This window comes from Triturus cristatus, chromosome 7 (genome assembly GCF_964204655.1).
Source record: "Triturus cristatus chromosome 7, aTriCri1.1, whole genome shotgun sequence".
NCBI classification, from domain to species: domain Eukaryota; kingdom Metazoa; phylum Chordata; class Amphibia; order Caudata; family Salamandridae; genus Triturus; species Triturus cristatus.
This window is the reverse complement of record NC_140590.1, coordinates 694,864,651-694,888,444: the sequence shown is the minus strand read 5'-3', so window position 1 is coordinate 694,888,444 and position 23,794 is coordinate 694,864,651. Positions and strand designations below refer to the sequence as shown.

The 23,794-nt window shown below is 48.2% G+C and overlaps 1 protein-coding gene across 1 annotated transcript in view; it reads left to right on the top strand.

Moving 5' to 3' along the window:
• Positions 1-12,223: 12,223 nt before the first annotated feature.
• Positions 12,224-23,794, top strand: part of CDC42EP4 (CDC42 effector protein 4) — a 60,808-nt gene continuing 49,237 nt past the window's right edge. Inside the window, exon 1 of the mRNA XM_085617347.1 lies at positions 12,224-12,628. The gene's annotated coding sequence lies outside the window, so the exon portion shown is untranslated. The remainder of the gene's footprint in view (positions 12,629-23,794) is intronic.

Below are 23,794 nucleotides of genomic sequence, written 5' to 3'. Positions count from 1 at the left end.
GGATGGGTTGTCTCCATATAATATAATATAAATGAGTGTGGGTGGTTTGTGATAAAGCACACTTCCTCCACCTATTCCAGAACAAAAATAAATGTATGCTACATTGTGCCAGTACTTTGTGTGTTGAAACTATGGAACATAATGAACACAAGTTGTCAACTGTCACCTGCACACAGTTACTCTTCAATACAAAGAAGTATAACATGTTCAATCCCTCTACACACCTGTGGTGCATTAGTAGTACGTGCATTTTGTAAACATTAATACTGTTTGGATGGACGCAGGCAGTACATCATTTGGTAGAAAAATAATATGGTAGATACCCGCCACTACGTAAACTATAAAACAAACGAACACACTCATTGAATGATGTCATCAGTGATCTCATCAGTAATGTCATCAATTATGTCATTTGAGATGTCATGAGTGATGTAATAAATGATGTCACAGAACATGTCATGAGTGATGTGATATGTGAGGTCATAAGCAGTGCATGGCAGGGGCGCAAGTTACAGTTAGCTCTGCTAACTATAACTGGTGAATTTGTGTGACTTTTTTTAGTTTAAACGTTAATGTTATCACTGACATATTCACCTAACTATAATGTTACTTTAACCTTTGTTTTTTGTTAGTGAATTTCTAGGGTTTTTTAAGAGTAAAAAAATATTTTTTTACTATATGTAAAGCCAAACCCTCACGCAAACAACCTTCGGCTGAGCGTGGTGGGTGGTTGACCACAGGGCCATATGTTTTCTAAAGGGGAGGGAGGCATGTGCCCACCTCCTTAGTAGGCCCTAGAAAGCCCATCTCCCAGGGCTTTTTTTGTATGAAAGGGGAGGGTGTCCACATTGCCCACTCCCGAGCGTTATTAGGCTCTGAGGACCCCATACCCCTGTGCCGTGTGGCGCCCCTCCCTTTACATAGGTTGAGCGGCTCCAGGGATGAGGTCCCTCGGACCTTTAGAGGCTCAGATATTGGGGCTGCACAGCCCACTCCCCCGTTTGACATATTTCGGCCCCAGGTGGGCCTCCACGAGGCCTGTCATGGCGGGGGGAGGGAAGCTGCTCATTCCCCCTCCCCATACACAAACTTGTCGGCCTTGGGGCTGGGCTCCCTGGCTCTCTGATGGCTCATGGAATTGGGCCGCGGGCCCTTTCTCCCCATATATCTTCATTTCGGCTCGAGGGTGGGCTCTTCGGGGCCCGGTAAGGTTACGGGAGGGGGGGCCACATGCCCCCTCCTATTAATAAAACCAAAGCTGCCCTGGTTGCCATTTTGTTTTATTGAAGCTCCCTCAGTAGTCCCGTGGGTTTACCGTAATTTTTGCTGACAGTTTTTTGGCCGGTGGGGCAGAGTTTGTTCCTCAGTGTCCCCCAATGGGGCTTCGGGGGCTCAGGGTATCCCTACCCTGCCCCCATATATATATTTTTTTTAACATGTTCTGGACAGGGGAGTAAGCCCTGAGTCCTGTAATGGCTGACAGCAACATTTTCCTTATATTGCTGGCAACCAATCAGAGCACTCATTCCTGCAGGAGTCTGACTACCACAGGAGCGAATTGGGCCAAGGAAAAGAAAGCTCCCTGGACCAATCAGATTCTTATATTTATAAATTGGCATTTAAGCAAGAGTTTCTGCAGCCTCTTGCGGACCCAACCTTATGAGCCCCTAGTATATGGTACCTTACGTACCTAGGGTATTGGTACTTCACAGGCCTACCAGGGGCTGCAGCATGTATTATACCACCCCTGGGAAGCACTCACAATCTGACACCACAGGCCTGCTACTGCAGCCTGTGTGAGGTAGTGTTAGCACTCCTCACTGAGGTATAGGTTCCTATATCTCACCATACACACACATATAAACCTATCAGTCACCCCTATGGTAGGCCCTATCAATCCCACGGGCAGGGTGCTTGGTTTACTATGTGAGGGGGTGCTTCTGCCTGAGCAGGACCCCTCTGCAGCTGGCAGAGTCTATTCTCTGCTGCTGTTTGTGGATGCTGTTAAACCGTATACTCTTAAGTGCATTATAACCTCGCAGTAAATGCTAACTTTGGAATGACTGCATCAAAACATGTCGTGTTTGGTGTCAAACAACTTGGAATCCTATCCCCACACCAGTAACTGGTGTGGGAGTAGGATCCCACCCTTCTAGAGGAGACGACATGTACACACTGTACTACATGGTAGAAATCATCTAGAGCCCTGGCATCACAAAATGGATGCCACCAGCACAGACACCGGGCTGCCCTCCAGCTGCTGACCGAAACTCGCAGTGGAGGGAGCCCAAAAAAGGGTTTCCTGTCACAGGGAGGTGTCACCACCTCCCAGACAGGATTTAGTGTATTGGAGCTGGGTGGGTGCACTCTTAGAGTGCTTTGAAGTCCTGCACTGGGGGAGCAGTAGGCTCCTCTGTGCATATGCCAGCTCAAACCGGTTCAGGGGCTACCTGTCCCTGCTCTGGCGCGAAACTGGACAAAGGGAAGTGGGTGTAACCACCCACTACCCTGACCCTCCTAGAGGAGTGGTCATAGAGCTAGTCCCTCCCATCTTTTCACTATAAGATACCACACATTGCCAATGCAATTTAGATTACACCTGGACGACGCTCAACTAAGAAGAATCCTGCCCTTCGACGTTCCACTATCTCTGGAAGACTGAAGAATCTCCCTTGGAGTCAAGGAGTGACTCCCCTGCTTGGCAGGCACCAAAACTCTTCTACAATGGTTGCAAACTTTACCGCTCCCGCCGGAGCCCGAAGTCCCTGCATCCCCTGAAGCAAATCCCTGACCTCTCGACGGCCATTTTGAGTCCCCAGCAAAGCTGTGGCATCTGGACCCCACGAGTGACGAGGAACAGCAATACCAGGGAACCGTGCACTGATTTCAAGTGCAAGCCCTAAACTACGTCCAACGAAGTTGTGCTTTGGACCACTTATTGTCCAAGTCCCTAGCAGGTTTAGTACCGAATTTCAGTGGCCTACCCCGTCCCGAGTGACCGTGGGCTGTTGTTAAACTTTTCCTGCAAAGGCGTCTTTGCGGTTGCTTGCCCATTGGCTAGTAACTCACCTGAAGACTTCCACATCGATTCCAAGGGCTCGCCTGGTTGCTCTGGGCCTGCCCTCACTTACCCTTGCTGGGTAAGTCCATCAGACCTTGCTGGTCTGCACCATTGCCAATCTTCACTCCACACGACACTTGCAGCTGCCAAGGCTTGTTGGCTCCAATCCGGGTGCCGACACCGTTGACAGCTGCAGACATCATGGGACCTCCCGAATCCAGCTGCTGGTCATCGTCGAGCCTTCCTGGACCTTGTGAGCGAAGAGAAAAAACACCACCACCGACCTGAAGAGACACGACAGCTGTGGTCATCCATCTTGCTGGCCACCGGTCACTGGCAAGTGACTCTGAACTCTGTCAACTCAGTTTCTAGGTCTTCTGCAACTCCAATCCATCGTCGGATTCGAACGGACACCTCTCCAGTCGTCACAAGCAGCAAGTATCCAGTGATCTCCATTGGAAACAGCATCGCGACCCGACACCAAAGGACACCTATGCACCCGGCTTCCCTGGGTCAGGTAACTCGTCCACTCCGGTGCCCAAGTGTGTGTTGGCTCTCGAAATACTTACCCTGTAAGTTGCTTGCCTGTTGACTTTTGCGAGGTGCCCTAGAACTGTAAAATACAAACCGCGACATTTGCCATTGAAACGCATTGAAAACCCGTGTGTGTGTTTAGACACTGCACACGTCTCCTGTGGGCTGATTACTTACCTGCTAACACTGCAGAAGTGAAGCCCCAGCGATTCCCAAGGCCCTAGGCCTCTTCATTTTGCAAGTCGAGTTTGTTAACCCATTATTTTAGTATATGGTCTGGTACGCCCCTAGGGCTACAGCCATATTTGTGCTTAATTTATTGAGAACTGTTGATCTTTTGAATGCTTACCTGGCTCTAATCTCATAAAGAGATTAGTAGAGTATATTTAGAAATAAATACATATATATTTGATATATATACCTGTGTGGTGTCTTTTCATTTGGTAATTCAAGAGATTATAAGATAAAACAAGCTGCTTTACATTCCTCAGAGACTTAGCCTGAAGGCTGCTCTCCACAGCTACCACTAGGATAGCTTTTTTAAAAGGTTGTCTTTAAACCTATCTACCAAGAGTCGAATTGGACTGGTGCAAGGTGGCCACTATAACTAGTGACCAGCATATGCCAGGCCAACTTCTCACAAATATGTATTCCTACTGGCGGTCGCCAGTAGGTAGTTATAGTCAGGACCTTGTTTCTATTGAAAAAGCGTTTTTTATTTTGCCAATATCTTTGGCGCCGTTTGACGAATCTTTGCGAAATTTCCAAAGCTATTGGACTGGTCAGGTCAGCTCCTGTGTTGAAAGTTTTGGGGTGAATTGTCAATCGTGGCCTAGAAAAGGGGGGGGGGGAGGGGGGGGGGTCCTCAAAACGTTTTCTCCAGGTTAATTTCCATAGGAAACTTTAGACATGGCTACAGCCCGAACTGCTGAACGGAATTACACCAAATTTGGCAAAAAGATAGCTCTTGGTCCAGAAAGCACTCTTTTTGTTAAATGTGGAAATCCATTGAGTAGTTGCTGAGAAATGTAAGCATTTCTCAGCTATCCATATATCTCAAGTCTGCGATGTGATTGGCTGCTACAGTTCCAACCAGGAAGTTTTGGCAGCCATCTTGTGACTCGGTTGAACTGAGCCACAAGAAAAAAGGTTAAAAAAACAAGAAAAGGGGGCAGGGCAGAAACACCCTGACCCCCTAGGCCTGCTCAGGCAATCCCACAGGGACCCCCATGGCCAAACAATGCATTTTGTTAAAAGTAAATTGGCGGGAGTCGCGTTGGGTCCGCGAATCTCCCCCGATTTTTTTTTTTTTTTAAAGAAACGCGGGCTTTCGCACTTCACTTCCTTGAAGCCCCCGGGTGGGCCAGGTCCCGGTGGCAATTATCTAAATATATGCAGAGGCCCGGGCGGGCCCCCGCAGCCGAGGGGAACACCACCTCTTTGTTTTTTTTATAAAGTGTGTGGGGGGCTCCTGCCCCCCCACACAGCCCCAGGGACCGCCACCTCCCAGGGATTTATTCATTAAAAGCAGGGGCTACACGCCCCCCCCGCAGCCATGGGGACCGCCACCTCCCCGGGGCTATCTTAAAAAATTAAGTGTTGGGGGCTCGTGCTCCCCATACTACCTGGGGCACAAATTAATTAAATGCGAGGGTCCGTTGAAGACTGCCACTCCCCCAGGCCCAGCTCTAGCAATGTCCCGGGGTGCCTACCTCCGAGACATTGCAATTTGCTATGGCATGGCGAAAGCACTGCTCCCGCCATGCCATAGAAAACACTGCTTTGCTTCATGTAAGCGAGAGCATGGAAGAGCTGAATTGCTTTTGGGCAGAGGGAGCTGCATGTTTGCAGCTCCCTCTGTCCAAAAGCAATGCCAGCTTCCGCAAGAGGCAGGGTGCCAGCAGGGACCCGCAGTCCCCAACGAGAGGCCAAGACCTGGATGATGGGCTCCCCGGGGCATGTATCGGCCTCAGTAGGGGGGCCACGTGGCCCCCATCCCTTTTTAATAAAAAAAAAAATGGGTCAGACCCTGGGGGATGGGGTCCCCGGGGCTAAAAATGGCATGTAGAAGGTGGGCCGCTTGCCCCCCTCCCTTAAAAAAAAATGTAATTGGCCGGGCCTCGGGGGATGGGTCCGTAGGGCCGAAATCGGCCTGGGAAGGGAAGCCGCACGGCCCCCCTCCCCTTTAAAAAAAAATACATATAAAGGCCCAGCACCGGGGGATGGGGTCCCCGGGGCATGTATCACCCTCGAAAGGGGGGCCACGTGGCCCCCATCCCTTTTTAATTAAAAAACAAATGGGTCAGGCCCGGGGGATGGGGTCCCCGGGGCCCAAAAGAGCCAACGGAAGGGTGGCCACACAGCCCCCTTTCCTAAATTAAAAAATATATATACGAAACGGCAACTCGCCAGAGGCCCTGCCGCCTTTATCCACTACTCTGCAAATGCGCCTCCTGGTGCGCTCTTGGTTGGGGGATGATGTCCCCGTCGCTGCTGAGGGTTCATAGGGTTACAACAAACAAATGATGGACGGAATGCTGACAATGCATACATTCTCCCCCAGTCAAGAGATCTGGGTTAAATCCATCGTTCTTTTGCCCACTACACCACCCCAGTTCAGACATGGCCATATGCAAATCAGTCTTGACCCTGTGCCTCATGGGAACAGTCCAGCCCGAACTGCCAAGCCATGTCTTCCCTGGACCGGAATCAAGCATCCTAGGACCGGTTTCTGGCTATCAGCCGTCATCAGCCAGGATAGCTTGACTCCAGTGGCGTAGTGAGCACGGGTCCCACGTCTGGGAATACCCATCCCACTTAGGGCGAAAAGCGTTACAACAAACAAATGATGGACGGAATGCTGACAATGCATACATTCTCCCCCAGTCAAGAGATCTGGGTTAAATCCATCGTTCTTTTGCCCACTACACCACCCCAGTTCAGACATGGCCATATGCAAATCAGTCTTGACCCTGTGCCTCATGGGAACAGTCCAGCCCGAACTGCCAAGGGTTCATAGGGGCCAACTAGCCCACCAGTACCTCCAGTAAGCCCCACACAGTGGGATTGCTGAGAGGTGGTTGAAGGCCATCAGTGATGTCACTGACCATGTCATGAATGATGTAAAATATGAGGTCATAAGCAGCGCATTGCGGGGGCGCAATTTATAGTTACTTCAGCTAACTATAATGGCTGAATTTCTCTGGTTTCGTACGAGTGAAATGTCAGAATAACTATAACGTCCCTCTAACCTTAGTTTTGTTTCTGTGAATATCTAAGGTTTTTTCAATACTAATTTCTAAGTATAACGTCCCTGAAAAATGTGTTTTTCTCAGTGAATATATATATATAGCTACATTTACGCAATTGAAACGAATTTCATATGATGGGTAGAAATGTATTTATTAATGTCTTTTAGTTATGTCATATTCTCGTGCAAAACACAATTTAAAACAATTTGGATGCTATTCTTGTCACTCACTCCTGCTTCCCCCACCCTCCCACGCACATCTTCTCCCCACAGGCTCTGCAGAGCACAGTCAAGCTGACATGCAGTAGTTTATTTCCACTATCATGATTAAATTGCTTTCGATTAACATTTCCCTGTTCTTTATGACTTGTAAGGGTTGTCAAGATCTCTTCCGCTGCCTTCCGCTCTGATTACTAGTATATTCATTCACTGAGAGTTTTTATTGTTCAGTGTGTCATATTAGTTAGAACATCTCCGGTTGATATTAGCATAGAGGGAGTTGAATCTTTTTTCCTGAAAACTGGAATGGTGCTTATGTGTTAAGATAATGACGTGTATTATTCTTGTGTTATGATTTCCTAAAGAAATTATATGATTGTGTAGTTTCTCAAATTTGCTATGAAAGAAATGTGTATAAGAACCATTTGATTTTCGGACTGACCCACATTTTTGAGGGATGTTTGAGAAGACTTTCCTAAATCGCTAGGGGTGCTGCCCAATTTTCTTTATGATTTTGCTGCCCATTGAGACTTAGTTTATATTTGTGATTTCTACATACTGTGTATAACTTTGCATCTAAGAGTCTTCCTGATGTTGGCTCGGTACCGCTATTTTGAATTTTTGTAATAAAACCCTTAACTTTATTATTCTAGAATTCAATTATTGAATGGGCCTATTACCTAATTGAATTGTTTTACTCCGCTAATTAATGTTTGTGGCGGTGCCTTGACACGCAATTCCATGTGTAGTAGAACTGTGAGAAGTAACATTTCAATTTCTGAGGTGTCTGAATTTTCGGCTACGGTTTTGCCTCTCTTGAAAGCACAATCTCACTCCACCAATCCCCAATAAAAGATAGATAGAAAAAAAATGCCCCCTTTAGCCTTGTCTTGATGTTAGACTGATTGAAACGAGGACAGATAGGATCTTGCACCAATTTTCCAAAGAAGCTTTGAGATATCATGAGCTGGAATCCTGAAACTAAAACCGAAGCCTGAGTACAACTTCTGGACTGTTTGAACATGATAGAGATTTAGCCGGCGAATCATTGCCTGGACCTTGACTGAGAGGGTGCCTTAGGAAACAGCTGAACAATGTCTCAACTGGTATATCATACAGGGGGGCTGTTCATAGAGAGTGACTCAATCATATAGCATAGGGACAAAGGGACGAGGGAGACCAAGTAAGGTGGAAAGGTTGTTGTTTGCATATAGAAGCACTATCATACAACTAGATTGCAGTAACCATAACAACCAAATGGGCACTGGAAGTGTTGTAGTGAGTGAACGGCGCAGTGACACAAGTGATTAAAGAACAATGTGAGGCGGTGAAGAAAACAATGAAGAACAATAAATTGAGGGGTCAAACACAAATTATTTACAATTATAGGTACAGTTTCATGGTTCATAAGTGACCCTCTGTTTGCCGCGAATAGCGTTGTGAAGTTTACTGCGTTTCGACCTATTTAAATCAAGGTCATCATCAGGACGATGGTTACAAATTCACGGAAAGTGCTCTGCTGTAACTGTGGCAGAGAGGGAGAGAGTCCGGGTGATGGACACTGAGGCAGGAAATGGATTCCTAGATCTGTACGGTGTTGTCTGAGTGAGGGCTATCTCAAAAATAGCTGGGCTGCGATGTATGGCGTCAAGTCCACATCTATGGATGCAGCCGGTGCGAGGTGGGGGTGATTTAATTCAGCAGCGGGAGATCCGTTGTCCAGAGGGCAGAAGGATTAAATCAAGTCAGGACCGGCAATGTCAAAATCCGAGGATCTGGGATAAGTCCGGTGGGGGGACGAGTTAAACGCCTCTCTTGAAAGCACAACCTCAGTCCACCAATCCCCCATAAAAGATAGATAGCAATAAAATGCCCCCTTTAGCCTTGTCTTGATGTTAGACTGATTGAAACGAGGGCAGATAGGATCTTGCACCAATTTTCCAAGGAGGCATTGAGATATCATGAGCTGGAATCCTGAAACTAAAACCGAAGCCTGAGTACAACTTCTGGGCTGTTTGAACATGATAGAGATTTAGCCGGGGAATCATTGCCTGGACCTTGACTGAGGGGGTGCCTTAGCAAACAGTTGCTCAGCTTCCACAGATGCATAGCAAGCATCGCCAACTAGATGAAGAACAACTGCCTGAAGCTGAACAGGGACAAGAGGAAAGTACTGATCTTCTGCAATAACAGCAACCCATGGAACGAATCCCGGTGGCCATCAGACCTAGTACCCGCACACATGCCTGCCGACCACACCTGAAACCTCGGAATCATCACGGACAACAAGCTCACCATGAAATCACAAATATGCTCCATATTCTCCATGTGCTTCTTCACTCTGCACATGCTTCATAAAATCTTCAAGTGGCTTCCCCTGCATACGAGACGCACCGTGACACAGGTCCTCATCACCAGCCTGCTTACTATGGCAACGCTCTCTACACAGGAATCTCCACACACCTCCTACTGAGACTTCAAACCATACAGAACACTGCAGCCAGGCTCATCCTCGACCTCCCCCGACAAACCCACATCACGCCCCACCACTAGCAACGCCATTGGCTCCCTGTACAGAAGAGATGCCAATTCAAGCTGCTGACCAACGCACACAAGGCTCTACACAAACAATGACCCGCCTACATAACCCATACCTGAACTTCTACCGACCGTAGAAAAGACTACGCTCCACCTCCCTGTCACTTGCCCACACATTCTACATCTACCCAAGCAGATGTGGAGGATGCTCCTTCGCCTATATTGCATCAAAGACCTGACACAGCCTCCCCACACAGCTTCGGAACATCACCACACTTCCGGAATCCCAAAGGGCCCTCAAGACCTGTCTATTTGAATGGGACCTGCACGCACCTGGATACCCTATTGTATGATTAGCAGCGCTTTATAAATCATGATTGATTGAATCCTATTGCTTCTTGGGACCCCTATCCAAGCTTTCTTGAAGTATTTGAATCAAATTAATTTCATATTTCCCTATATTAATCCCCCGCTAATACTGTTTGGGTTCTGGAGTAGCATGCTACGCGGCAAAAAGCACTTCAACACCTCATCGGGGTAGCAAGCACTATATAAATCCAAACCTTCCCTTTTCTATCCTTCCACTATCCTGTTTCAATCCAGATAACAAACTCACATGTCCACAGCTCAAATTAGTTTCATATCTCCCTATACTAATCCTTTTTGGGTTCCGGAGTAGGGTGCTACTCACCGAAAAAGCGCTTTAACGCCTCGTCAGGGGTAGTAAGCGATGTATAAATGCAATTGCAATGTACAGAGATCCAACTAAAGGCAGTGGTGGCTCCTCTGCTAAGGCGGAGGAGTGTCGTCCCAGTGCTCCTTGAACAGTGCAAAAGAAAAATAAATTGATAATAACAAGAAGTTATTATCATTTTATTTTTCTTTGCTCCAGCCAGGTCGGGTGCGGCTGGCTCGCCGCAGGGGGAGCAGGAGTGGTTTGCACTCCTTCCCTTGCACTCCCTCCCTACATGCGCATGACGGCTTCACCGGCCCTCTAGGGCTGACCAAACCATCATGCGCACTTGCCATGTTCTCCATTGGGCTGTGTTGCAAAGCCCCATGGAGAACATGCCCAGCCTCCCCAGGCACTGCCTGAGTGGCCAAAAAGGCCGCTCAGACCGATCACAACGCTGCTCAGGCAGCGTCGTGATTGGCTGGGAAAGTCCCGAAGCCTGGGTGCTTCCGGTGCTGCCAGCAGACAGAGGAGGGGCGTGTGGCGGCGAAGAAGGTAAGTTTAATTTCTTTTTTTCACCTGCCACCCCCACTCCTCCGTTTCGCCGTTTCACCACCCCCGTTCAGAGGCAGCCACCACTGACTATAGGCTCACTCATGCTTGAACTGACAAGATCCCGCTGGGCAGGTACATGCTTTTATAATATAAGTCCATCATACCCCTTTCTTTTCCCCCAGACAGGGCTGGTAAGGAGTGCCCTCCCCTTTCTTTAACGTCATAAGGCTCAACCATGCATTCGCTTGAGTTTGATCCCAAAACAAATTGGGATTATCAGCTTTCTTCCTACAGAAAGCCCTAGCGCACAAACTATTTTATTCTGCTAGCAGGATGGCTGGGGTCCCAAATCAAGGAACGTTTTCCTCCTGGCCCACTCTTACCATTGACACCCTCAGTTTGAGGTGCGCCTTATGTAAAACCCACACCCCCAAAGAACTGTATCTGGATGTTACCCAGGATTTACCATAGCACTGTAGGTAGCGGCTGAAAGTACAGTACATAACCAATAGCCTCGTGAACGAACAGTATACAAACTGTATTCTAGTATATGCATATACAGTGCGCTACAGCCTGGTGAATGTACAGCGCGTGCACTTCTGCACATAGTGAATAAAATACCTAGTGAGCACAGGCAAATATGGATTTGAACATGTGAAATGTGAACATCGCGAACATACGGAAATATGACAGCTCAGATGTTGTAGAACAATTAGAGTGAAACGTGACTTCAGCGTGTTAAATGTTGATTGTTGCGCCTTACACAACATCACACACGCCAATAGCGTGCTTTACAGATGACTGCTGCAACCTGTGTTCCTTTAACAAAAATAACTAAATGAAGACACGCTAGCCCTTAAAATCATGACGTACTATAAAATCATGACACTTGTGATTGGAAGAGACTTCATCATGTCTTTCCGAGTGTTAGATTGGGGTGTATACGCTAGGATTCGGGGTGTGTATGCACAATGCACCACGCTGCTGCAGACTGCCTTCCTAAGACAGGCAATTAATGGCTTTGTGCATATAGGGTGGACCGTGTTCTTGTGTGCCAGCAGCTCGGAGACAGAAGGGGGTCTTTTTAAACCTACCCAGTGAAAATACAATTACCCATCGACACTTTTTTGTGAATGGTTACACACTTACGTGCCAGTGGGAGGGGCCAACGGATGCTTCTTCTGCTGCTGATCACACAAAAGGCACCAATTCGCACCTTTACGTGTCTGATTACTTTAAAGTTAATGTCATTCATTACTGATAGACCCCCTGCCCGCACTGCTGGCTGCCCAGGAAGGGAGGAGAGGTCAGCGTCCCCCTCGTGCTGTTTAAACAAATGCAGAGTGGGTGGAGAGTCCTGCTTGGACTGGGAGGAGAGCTGGGATTTTTTTTTACTGCAGTTCAGTTGTGTGTGCAGCTGAGCCAAGTGCGCCATCAGCAGAGGGCTGGGCTACAGCCAGGAAGCAGTGTCCTGCCTGTTATCCAGAGAGAGACGGGTCCAGTGTGCCGGGGGACGCACCGGAGTCTGGCGGATCACGTCAGAGGCCTTTCCGAACTTGTACAGTTTAAGGAGCGGAGTCCCAGGGCTCGCTGCACCGAAAGCAGAGCTTCGGTGACCGCCATCCAGCAGCAGGGACGCCGGAGCGCCGGGATTAATGGAGCATGGGCGGGAATGAACTCTGCCCCCAGTGAAAGGAGCGCCCGTGCCTTTGTAGCCCCCCTGACCTGGGGCGTGCAGGAAAGTTCTGGAAGGAGACAACGGGGGCGCCTACCCCCGCTGCCGCTCTGTAGCTCCGAGGTGGGTGCCTGAGATTTCTGCCTGCATTTCCTTTGTTGTGACTCGGCAGCTTGGATGTCAGGAAGGGGAGAGAGGGCGCCCGGCGGGAGCCAGCATGATGCTGAGAAGTTCTTGTGACCGGCAATGGACCGTGTGAGATTCAGTGGGGAGTTTCAATTAATTAACTGAGGTGGTCACGCGTGGAAGTCTTTAAAGGGTGGTTGCGCGCATTCTGTTTATACGTGTATTTCAAAATTGATAGTACAGGGTCTGGGAGGGCGGCGTTTCATGGGTGTGTTTTACGTGAGGGGGCTAGGCTACGGCTTATGATAGAGGTTTTTTTTCTGTGCAATATGTTTTTATTTTCACTCACTTATTGATTCTGGCGTTTGTGATTTTTATTTTGTATATCTCGTCAAGTCGTAGTTTAGACGGGGGTGGGGTGCGAGTCTAGTATTTATCGATGAAGGTTCGGTGCCGTTTCTGAGTTAATTTCTGTAATGAATAAGGAGCGATTCCTGTGTGTTGGAGGTGCATGCCTAGGGTGGCATGGGGACTGCAATCCACGAGTAGTCTTTGGGCTGAAAGTGATAACTGGGGCTGAACTAAGGAATCTGCATTTACTGCCCCGGCGCCAGTTCAAGTTCAGTCTGCCCTCGCGGATTGGATAGGTGTCGGTGGGGCTGGTCTGCAGCGCCTTTAGTTGACATGGGGGTGTTCTTCATAAGTGAGTCTACTAAGTTCAAATGGATCACGGAGTTTTTGTTTTTTCTGGGGGGGGGGGGGGGGGGGGGGGTACGTTATGGTTAAATGATTCTTGAAGTTTGAGAACTGCTGCCGTGGTTTTTGGCGAGGTACGCGACACCCCCCTCTCTTTTAGGCTGCGCATGGGCTGGCATTGTGTCTGAAGGGGGTCGTAGGACCTGTGGCTCGTTTACTCTTTTCTCTTGATTGCATTCAGATGTGCCCAGTCCCAACGCGCCTCACCTCCCCCACTATCGCGTATTATGTATGGGCCCCATCCTTTGCAGGGTTTACCAACACTCGTCTTAGGCTCCTGCGCCTATCATGTGCTATTGAGAGCGGGGGAGGGGGCTCAAAAGGCCCAGCAATAGGGTCTCGAGCCAAAGTAAATGCTGAGGCTGGTGTCTTGCTTTTTTTGTGAGGTGTGGGGGGCGGGGTTCGGTGCTTCGAACAAAGAGGCAGAAGGCGCACAAAGGGGGTGTTGCAAACTCCAGCATCTGTTCCTAGGCCTGGCAGCCCCAAGCCGGGAGGAGGTGGCAGTGACGTTAGCATGCTTCTTATGTTGTCTTTATTTCCGTGGAAACATTTTCAAGTGTCTATATTTTTGTAAAGAAATGAAGTACAGGAAAACTTTAGACTCGCATCTCTTTTGTACATGGTAAACTATATATAGTAAACACTTTGTTTAAGAAGTGCTTGTTAAAGAGTAATACCACTCACCTTTTTATGGAATTGTCTAAAACTATTTAAATATGTATTAAGCATTGTAGATCGTTACATTGAGATTCATGTTTAAATACTCTTTTACTTGTAATATTGAACATGGTGGGGTAACGGTTAACTGCCCCCCAACTCTTCTGAAGTCAACAATGATGTCATGTGGCAACCCAATGACCCATCTCTGACGTAGAGTACAGTATGGCGTTGATGGTACGTAGGGAGTGGAAGGCTATCCTAATACAAATGGTGGCGCTAGCACCTCACCCTGGAAGCCACATCTCCAAAAGTGTAGGGTTGATTGGTGTTATTAGGAAGATGCGTGGGCACAGAGTTTGAACAAAAGTCTTAAGATGAAAAACACAAAGTGAAGCTCTGCATATTTCATTTATCAATTTATTTTATGGGCAAAGTCTACTTTTAGTGTAAAATTGGCGTGTTCTGTTTGAGAGTGGTAATTGAGGTGCAGCATATGTTTATTTAGATGATGCCCTCTTTCAAGGAATGGTAGAAGCCATTTTAGTTGCCCTATAATTCCTCGGGTCTATTTTAATTTCTTTACAGGATGTAGGGGGCGAACTGTTGAGTAGGTGCTACCTGGTGGAAGCTGCACTTTAAAAAACTCACACGTTGCACCACTTTTAACATTTTAACACTTTAAAAAATACATGTTGTGAATTCGGCCTAATATTTTTTTTACATATGTTGAATTGTGGTGGTGTTCAGAGACCCCCCCCCCCCCTTCCCTTTAAATAGGGGAATGGGTTGTCTTATGTTGCAAGTTAACTCCCGGTCTTGTTCAAGCTTGATTTGAAAACTGATAAGGGAGAATGTGGGTTTAAAGGCATTAGTCTTGTAATCATGCAATAATTCAGCCTATACTCATTATTTATTTTTTTTTTTTACATTTGTCAATTCTTAATCGTGCGCCCACCCTTGGAGTGCACTTCTTACCGTTGGTCATTGTTTTAAATAACTGGTGCAGAGAATCTGATCTTTCTCGTGTGACAAAAATGGTTCTGATCCTGTGCAGCTTTGTGATTGAGGGCAGATTATCTTGACCTGTCTTCACCTCTGTGGCTGGCCGGGCTTTGCAGAGTGGGAGGAGAGTGCTTCATTGGGGTTACATGATAGGGGATGCTGGGGTTCTATGGTCGGCTTATAATTTAGAACACTTTGTCTTAGAAGTTCAAGGGGAGCCCTGCTTCTGTATAATACTCTTATCTGTGGAGTTTGCCCATCGTTGCTGTTGTTTAATGTATTAAATGCTGAAGGTACAGGGCATTCAGCCTATTGTTTTTTGGTAATGCCTAGGTGGGTAAGATCCACCCATGGATAACTGGAAGAGTATGGGCACTAAGTCCCCGAACCATACTTGTTGGGAGCAGTCTTTCTGGCACACAGAATGCAAAGGGATAATGGAGTGAATTTTGTGCAGACCTCTACATTGTAAAGTATAATGCACTCCTAATATTAGAAATGCATCTGGAGCATAATCTGAAAGCTGCTACTCACTTGTTAAGAAATTTAAAGTCTATCTGTGCCCCCGTTTTTCATGGTTGTAGATTTTGTGGAGTCTGGTTCAACCATTTATATATGATCTTTGGGTTTTATGGGTTCAGAGGCTTCCAATTATCTAGTGTACTGTGACATATAGTGTAGAATGGTGCGACTATTCCAACGCTAGCACATCTCCGTTGTCATATTTGATTTGGATTGGCGCAAATGTATCGCCACGTTTCCACATCCTGTGGAAAGTTAAGGTTACTGTGAAATTGGTGCAGCCATTACATTGTGATCCCACTTTCTTTTGAATTTGGTGTGGATTGCTAGATCAGTTTTGTCATATTTGTGATTTCCAGTGATATTTGCAACTGAAAAGGTATTTTTTTTTGCATTGGAGGTGCCTATAACAAGTGTGAACATAGTACATATTCATAAGCTTTAAAGCTGGTCCGATTGTTAAGCATCCTGTAAGGATTATCACAGAATATTTTTCACAGCTAGAAGGAAGCATTGTTTTTGACATCTACTCTAGTCCTGTTTTCTTACTTCTCAGCAGAGCACATGTCGGAATTAAGTGCAATTTACCAGGTAATGGCTACTTCTTAGCATCCCATGCACTCTGACTGGTGGCTGAAATCCCACAAAAGCCGATCCTGACTTTTTCTACTTTAGCAAAACTGTCTGAAGCTTCCACAAGCAGTGACTGGAGCTGTAGAGTCATGTTTAAACAGTATCTGTTGCCCAAATTGGATGGTGACGCTAAAGCTACACACGACTTCATAGGGAGCTGACTAGGAGTCTTCCAGAGCACGTGATAACCTCACATTCAGCATTGTCAGTCTAGAAGTGCCATCCTCCGCCTGTAGCTTTTTATTCCTCTGTGTGGAAACCTGACGTGCAACTCCAACACTGTGGATCCTTCTGCGCATCCAGCCTTTGGACTCTCCTCTCTGGCAGATGTCGACATGACTGAAGTCCTGCTAACTGGAGCACATCTCTAAGCCTTATCTGGCTCATGTCGCTCTCTAAGGAATGTCGTCCTATTTATGCTCTAGGCTGACACATTTCCATAGCATGGGTAAACTTGGTTTATATAGACTTCGAGTTAGAGGTTGCTTCCATGAATTTACACTTAAACAAGTACATTATTTGTTTACCAGGTTCCACTTAACATTTGGCCAACATTTTGTTGAAGTTAGCAAACTGAGCATTCTTTTTATGATCATGTTTTTTTTTTTAATTTATTTTTTTATTGTATTTTTTTTTTTTTTTGTACCTCCCTGAGTGTAATGTTCAGCTCTGCCCATACTACACAAGGATACTTTTAAGAATTCTTTGGTTTGCCTTGTGAGGCACCTAAGATCTTGGGGTATTGTGAAATATGCAACAGCATACATGTGTCTTTGGCTGCTCTCCCTCCTTCGCCCTGCCTGCTTGCTTACTTAGTTGTGCTTCATATCAGGGTTCCTGTAGTTTGAAGGCACAGAAGGTCTGAGAACTGCAGCTATTTTTCCCAATCCACATTATCGTGTCATTTTAATCTGTGATGTTGTTAGCAGTCATTTGTTTAAATTAGCAATCATTAATTGCACCGCGCCGAGCAGTCCCCCGCAGACCCCCTGACACGGCGGATCTTAACACTGCACCAGTGATTCCCTCCTTCGCAGTTCAAGGCGGACACACGCCCACACGGGAGGGCACGCCCACCTGAGGCCACGCCCACCCGCTAACCTACTTAAGCGCCGATCGAAAAGCGCGACAGTAGATTGTGCTGACCTCTGAGGCGGAAAGCCGGAGGATTTACTCTTTTAAAAATTGTGTTTGATTCTTTTAAAAAACCTTTTTACTCACTTCACGGGCACTGTGCACCGCGCCGAGCAGTCCCCCGCAGACCCCCTGACACAGCGGATCTTAACGCTGCACCAGTGATTCCCTCCTTCGCAGTTCAAGGCGGAGACACGCCCACACGGGAGGCCACGCCCCCTACACCCCCTACAAATGTGCCTGCCGCGCAAGCGCAGCGGACGAGCGCAGCGGGAGCGCCGTTTGCGCGCCGAAGGCGCGCCTAAGACAAGCCCGTCTGCGCACGACCGGGCTTAGGGCCAGAACCTATGCCGGATCCAGCTCCCACAAGGGTAAGCTATTCCCGTCGAGACCTTCTTTGTCTCAGACCCACTAACGACAGCACTTGCAACTATGTACACGATCTAAACGGACCCTTTACTAGCTGCATTATCTGCAACCCAGTCCAGTTACAACTCCCCAAACCTCCAGTTCCACCCCCGGGCCTTAAAATATCCACATTAAACTGCAGGTCGCTACCCATGCATGCCCTGCTCATTAATCACCTCATAGCAGACCACGACCTGGATATACTGTTCTTTACAGAAACGTGGATTACCGACCATTCGAATTCGGATGTAGTCATGGCTCTTCCCCCGGGCTTCCTTATCCAGTCCCAACCACGCCCCTCCGGCAGAGGAGGCGGACTAGCCATTATCTACCGGGATCACCTCTCTTGCAGAGCTAGCGATGCCCAAATCCTGGACTCCGAAAGCTGCCTCTTTACCATCCAGTTAGCCCCGACCAGTACCCTGTCGGGCCTACTGGTATATCGCCCCCCCCGGCCATTTTTTCCCCTTTGCGGTCGCTCTCCTGGAATCCGTATCATCCTTGGCCCATCTTACTTCCAATTTCTCGATTTTAGGAGACCTAAACATACACTTCGACGACCCTCTAGACACAGGGGCATCCGACTTGATCAATGATCTGGCGGCATACGGCCTCCATCTTGCCAACTCCGGAGCCACACACAATAAGGGACATCTGTTAGACCCAGTGTTCACTAACATCCATCCCCTACAAATTAAAGACTCTCTCCCGTGGACGGACCATTTTTTGGTCACTATCCACTTACCAGGGGCATTCAGAAAACCCCACAAACCAGCCACCTATACCAGGGATAGGGCATGGGCCAGACTCTCGGCGGAGGACTGGTCCAGAGCCCTAAACTCAACAACCCCTAGGCTCCCGGATGACCCGACCACTGCGGACAAACAGTTCAGGGAGTGGATTTCCACCTCCCTCGACTCCATCCTCCCCATAAAAACTCGTGAGGAAAAAAACGGGAAAATGGGCTCTGCCCCATGGTACACCCCTGAACTCAGATCTCTCTGCAAAGAGTGCAAAAAAGCAGAGAGGTTGTGGAGAAAGGACTGGCTCCATGCCAGTAAGGATGCCTACCGCAGCTCGGTAAGAATCTATAAATCCACCTTGAAGCTTGCCAAAGCCGCCTACTATGACGCCAGAATAAAAAACTCCTCCAACTCGGCGAGGGAATCTTACCTCATAGCCAAAGAACTACTTAAAATACCAGCGCCACCCTCATCGCACCCACCTCCTCCGGACAGAAGTAAGGAACTGGCTACCTACTTCGATTCCAAAATTGCCCGGATACTAGCCTCCCTCCCACCTACCAGTCCATTCAACCACACGGACAAAGAGGCGGCCACTAACCCTATGGGTAACAGCCTACACCCTCAGCTGTCCACATTTAGAGCAGTATCTTTGACCGAAGTAGTCTCTACACTGGCCAAGATGAAAAGCGGCTCTCCCCTTGACCCTGCCCCTGTAAGATCCTTAAAAACAGTGTCCCCTAGCATAGCTCCCACTATCATGGAACTAATCAACATCTCTCTTTCGCAAGGCTCTGTTCCTCCGAACTGGAAGAGCGCTGTTGTCAAGGCTCTTCTCAAAAAACCTTAACTGGACCCTGATGACATGGCCAACTACAGACCAATCTCGCTTCTCCCATGCATCAGCAAGATGGCTGAGAAATTGGTTAATGTGCAACTTTCCCAGTACCTCGAGGCCAACAAACTCCTGCGTCAGTCTCAAACTGGATTCCGCCATGGCACGGACACCGCACTCCTCGCTGTCATCGAGGAGGCAAGGTGCATTCTGGATTCAGGAGGATCAGTGGCAGTGATCCTCCTGGACCTCAGTTCAGCCTTTGATACGGTGGACCACCGTGTCCTTCTCCATCGTCTGGCCAGGGCAGGAATCGCGGGCGCTGCGCTCGCTTGGATAGACTCTTTTCTATCAGGCCGCTCATTCCAGGTTTGGGACGGCAACTCACACTCTGCCCCTCTACCACTCTCAAGCGGAGTCCCCCAGGGGTCTTCGCTTAGTCCCACCCTGTTTAATGTTTACATGGCCCCCCTTGAGGATGTCGTTAGCCCTTACGGGATAAAAATAGTGAGCTATGCGGACGACACGCAACTGGTCGTCTCATTATCTCACCTTGACAACCACCCCGACAACCTATTGAACTGCCTCCAGGACGTTCACAGCTGGATGAGCGAGTCCTCTCTGAAGCTCAACGGAGTGAAAACTGAAATCATGCTCATGGGCAAGAAATGGACAACCATTCCCCCGTCGGTCTGGCCAGACGTTTTCGGTGAGGTGCCAGCCCCGAAAAAGGAAATTAAGACACTGGGAGTCTGGCTGGAACCTGAGCTGACCATGAACACCCAGGCAGCCAAAACAGCAGGAATCTGTTTTGGACTCATGCGATCCATCCGCAAGATCCTTCCTCTTCTTCCTCCCCTATCCAGAAAACTACTAGTTCAGGGTCTCATTCTTGCCCGGCTAGACTACAGCAACGCCGTCTACCTCGGTGCCCCCGAATCCACCTTGGCGAAACTCCAACGCACTCAAAACACGTCGGCGCGGCTCATTATGAGTCTTCCCCCCCCCCCCCCCCCCCCCCCCCCCCCCCAGAGCTTCGGCCAGGCCTGCCCTCAAGGCCCTACATTGGCTTCCTGTGCGCCAGAGGGTAGAATTCAAGGCTCTGTGCACTGCCCACAAACTCAACGGTGTAGGCCCAGCTGCCCTGAAATACATGGTCACCCCCTACAAAGCTCCCAGACTCCTGCGCTCGGACAACGAACGCCTGGCCACTGTCCCTAGATTCAGGAAGGTACGCACCGGTGGGCGACGCTTTGCGGTCAAAGCGTCCTCAGGATGGAACTCACTTCCTCGCAGCCTGCGTCTGGAATCCTGTCACCTCCTCTTTCGTAAAAGATTGAAAACTTTCCTTTTTCCCAAATAGTATCCCTCCCCCTCCCCTCAGATCTCCACTGATCTCATAGCGCGGGGATGCCTCCGGGTCACCAGGCGCTCTATAAATCACTAAATAAATAAATAATTCAAACCCCAGTAGACCAGTTTAGCATTTTTTCTTTTCATGTCAATTTAGTGAGCACCATTGTGTGCGGAGTTAGTTGTACATGCTATTCACAGTCCATCAAATATGCACATCTCCGGCATTAAGGACTATAATAACACTATGGTAGTATCGAATAGGGCTCTGATAAAAGAGCATTCGCTTTTGAATCCTCACACTGAACTCGGAAACAGCAAGATTCATAGTCTTGCTGAAAATCACTGTGTTCATCGCAAGTTACGACTTGAAATTTAAACCGTGACTCCATCCATGGTGCTGGCAGCTGCACGTTGCATACCTTTGTATTCGCTTGATTCCCTGTGGGTGGGTCCATAGTCGAAAAATTGATAAGGCCCCCACCTTCACAGGACCTCACGGAGGCCTATGCCCTGCTAGGCGTGGCTGGCTTCACCCATGTAACAACCTGGAAATGGAATTTGATCTTCAAGTTGCCACTGATTCAAATTTCCTGCAGAGATTGTAGTATTTCAAAGGTATTACTTATTTGTGTAGAGTAAGCTGAAAATCAATTCACTTGTATTTGCTTTACCAGAAAAAAAAATATAATCAAACTTTCACACCACAGTTCTGAGGGAAAATGTTGATCCATGTGTACTTTAAATACTGCTGCCCATAATCTCGGCATACAGGTTTACTTTCCTACAATCTCATCTATCTGGGTGGGTTTACAGCAGGGAGTACATGAGATGAGGCTGTGGTCAGATAGGGGTATTAATCCAGGTATACCTAACCAGCGTTGCCAGGGCAATGTTTAGGCCGACTCTGCAGGGCACAGAGCTCCCTTTGAGTTTCCAAAATAGTTTGCTTTTCACAGTAGTCTGAGTTGAGTACCCTGCTTCACCTGGGAGGAGTGAAGGAAAAAGTACATGTAGTACTGTTGATGTACAGCTAAAATTACAGGATATTTGTACACTATTTAATTTTAATGTTTTTTAAGCAGTAGTTGGTGTGTGTGCCTATGATGCTGAAGGGTGGTTGGCTTGATGGATTCAAACAGGAGAAGAGTTTAGTCGGGAAACTAGAGATTTTTGTTCACCTGGGGCAAGTCGGATTTCTCCACTTTAAGGATGCAGGAGTGTCTGACAGCCGTTTTCCAATGGCTCTCTGCCGCTCAACTGAAATGCAACGAGGAAAAGACCGAAATCCTCCCATATGGCAAATTTCCTCCTCGCTTTAGGGAATCACTTTGGCCACCTGATTTTCCTGTGTCATCTTGTACAGGCCTTTGTGACCGGGAGACCGAGGGGTGCTCACCACCAACCCCTCCACTCAGTACGGGTCACATAAACTGGCGGAACCCCCACCCGGACTACATTGACTTGTCTTCCCTTTCCCAGGCGGACCCACCGCGGAACGATGGAGTAGAGTGGGGACCAGAGGACGACGCCGGGAGTAACTTCTCCTTTAACTGGAATCAACCTGGGTCGAGCCACGCCCCCTACTCAAGGGAAAGGGAGCGAACACCTATCACCGAAGAGGACGTCAGAAGAAAAGACGGGGACGCACACTACGCCGAGGGAAACCCGGAAGAAGAGGAGCGAGAACGCGTAGCGAAAAAGACCGGAGAAGCAGACGAGGAAGACCAGCGGACGGAAACCTGCAGACCACAGCCCAAGGAAGGAGCGCCAGGAGGCCAACGTTCCTGTGAATCGCCCAGCCACCCCTCAGGAGAGGAGTGGCTAGCGCAGGTACGGAGACGCGTAGCGGGCTTCGTTGGGAGGTCTGGGTGGTCTGCCAAAGGGAAACGCTAGAAGCAGGCGCGTAAGCAGCCCCCCCCCCCCCCAGCACCCACACATATAGTACTGAAGGCACCGATACCTTGTGTAAATATCTCACGAGCACAACGGGTGAAATCCTTCCCCCTCACTCCTATCCCGGGAACCCCCTGAAGTACCCCAACCAAACCCTGGCCTAACGCGGGACTCTTTGTTTGTTTGCCCCGAGGGGAAACCGTCATCACAAGAAGGGAACAGCCCAGGGAAAGGAACGTGACGAAACATAGAGGAGAATCAGGAAGGACCTACAAACTCCCAACCGGACCCTGAGAAGAAGCAATTACAGCATACCACGGAACTGTATACCTTTGGGGAATCTAACACAGAAAAGACATATGTAAATAAATAAACACTCCTACAGCGCAACCCTCTAGCCTCCGTTGATTATTCCTCAGAGAGGCCTACCAGGTCACAGCCTTCCAGCTAAAAATTTGGGGGTCTGGTTTGATGAGCAGCTGTCCTTTTCAACTCGGACCAAAAAACTGGTGAGGAGTTGTTTTGGGATCCTAAAATCTCTCAAATTCCTTCCACTATTGCCGAGATTAGCGAAGGAAACAGTGGCCCGTGCACTGATCCTCTCTCGGGTCGATTATGCCAATGAGCTGTATCTGGGCCTTCCTGACTATATTTTTAAAAAGCTGCAAGTGGTCCAGAATGCGGCAGCCCGGATTGTGCTGAACATTCCTACCAGGATGAGTACTGAGCATCATCTGCGCGTGTTGCATTGGCTCCCGGTGAGGAAGCGTGTGGAGTTTAAGGCCTTGGTCATAGCACATCGCGCTTTGTATGATGGAGGTCCTCCTTATCTTAGAAAGCGTTTTGCTTTCTACTTGCCTACCAGGCATCTGAGATCGTCGGCTCAGCTGCTTGCGCAAATTTCCCGTGTGCGCCTCCAAAGAATGGTGGGGGGCAGATCACTGGGCTTGGAATTCACTGCCTTTCGCTCTGCGCGCTATTCAAGAGCTAGGTCAGTTTAAGAAACAGCTCAAACTTTCCTGTTCTAATTGTCTTCTTTTCGGAACCCTATAGGCTCGCGCCGTGACACTCCTAGGAGTAGCTGTGCGCGTTACAAAATCCAATAACATAGAAGAAATACAATATAGGAGTTTGTTTTAGAAAGTTATTTGGCACAAATTTAAGATTCTCTAAATTGTAGTTATAGCATCCTTTTCAATTTACCTTCCTGAATAATTTCAG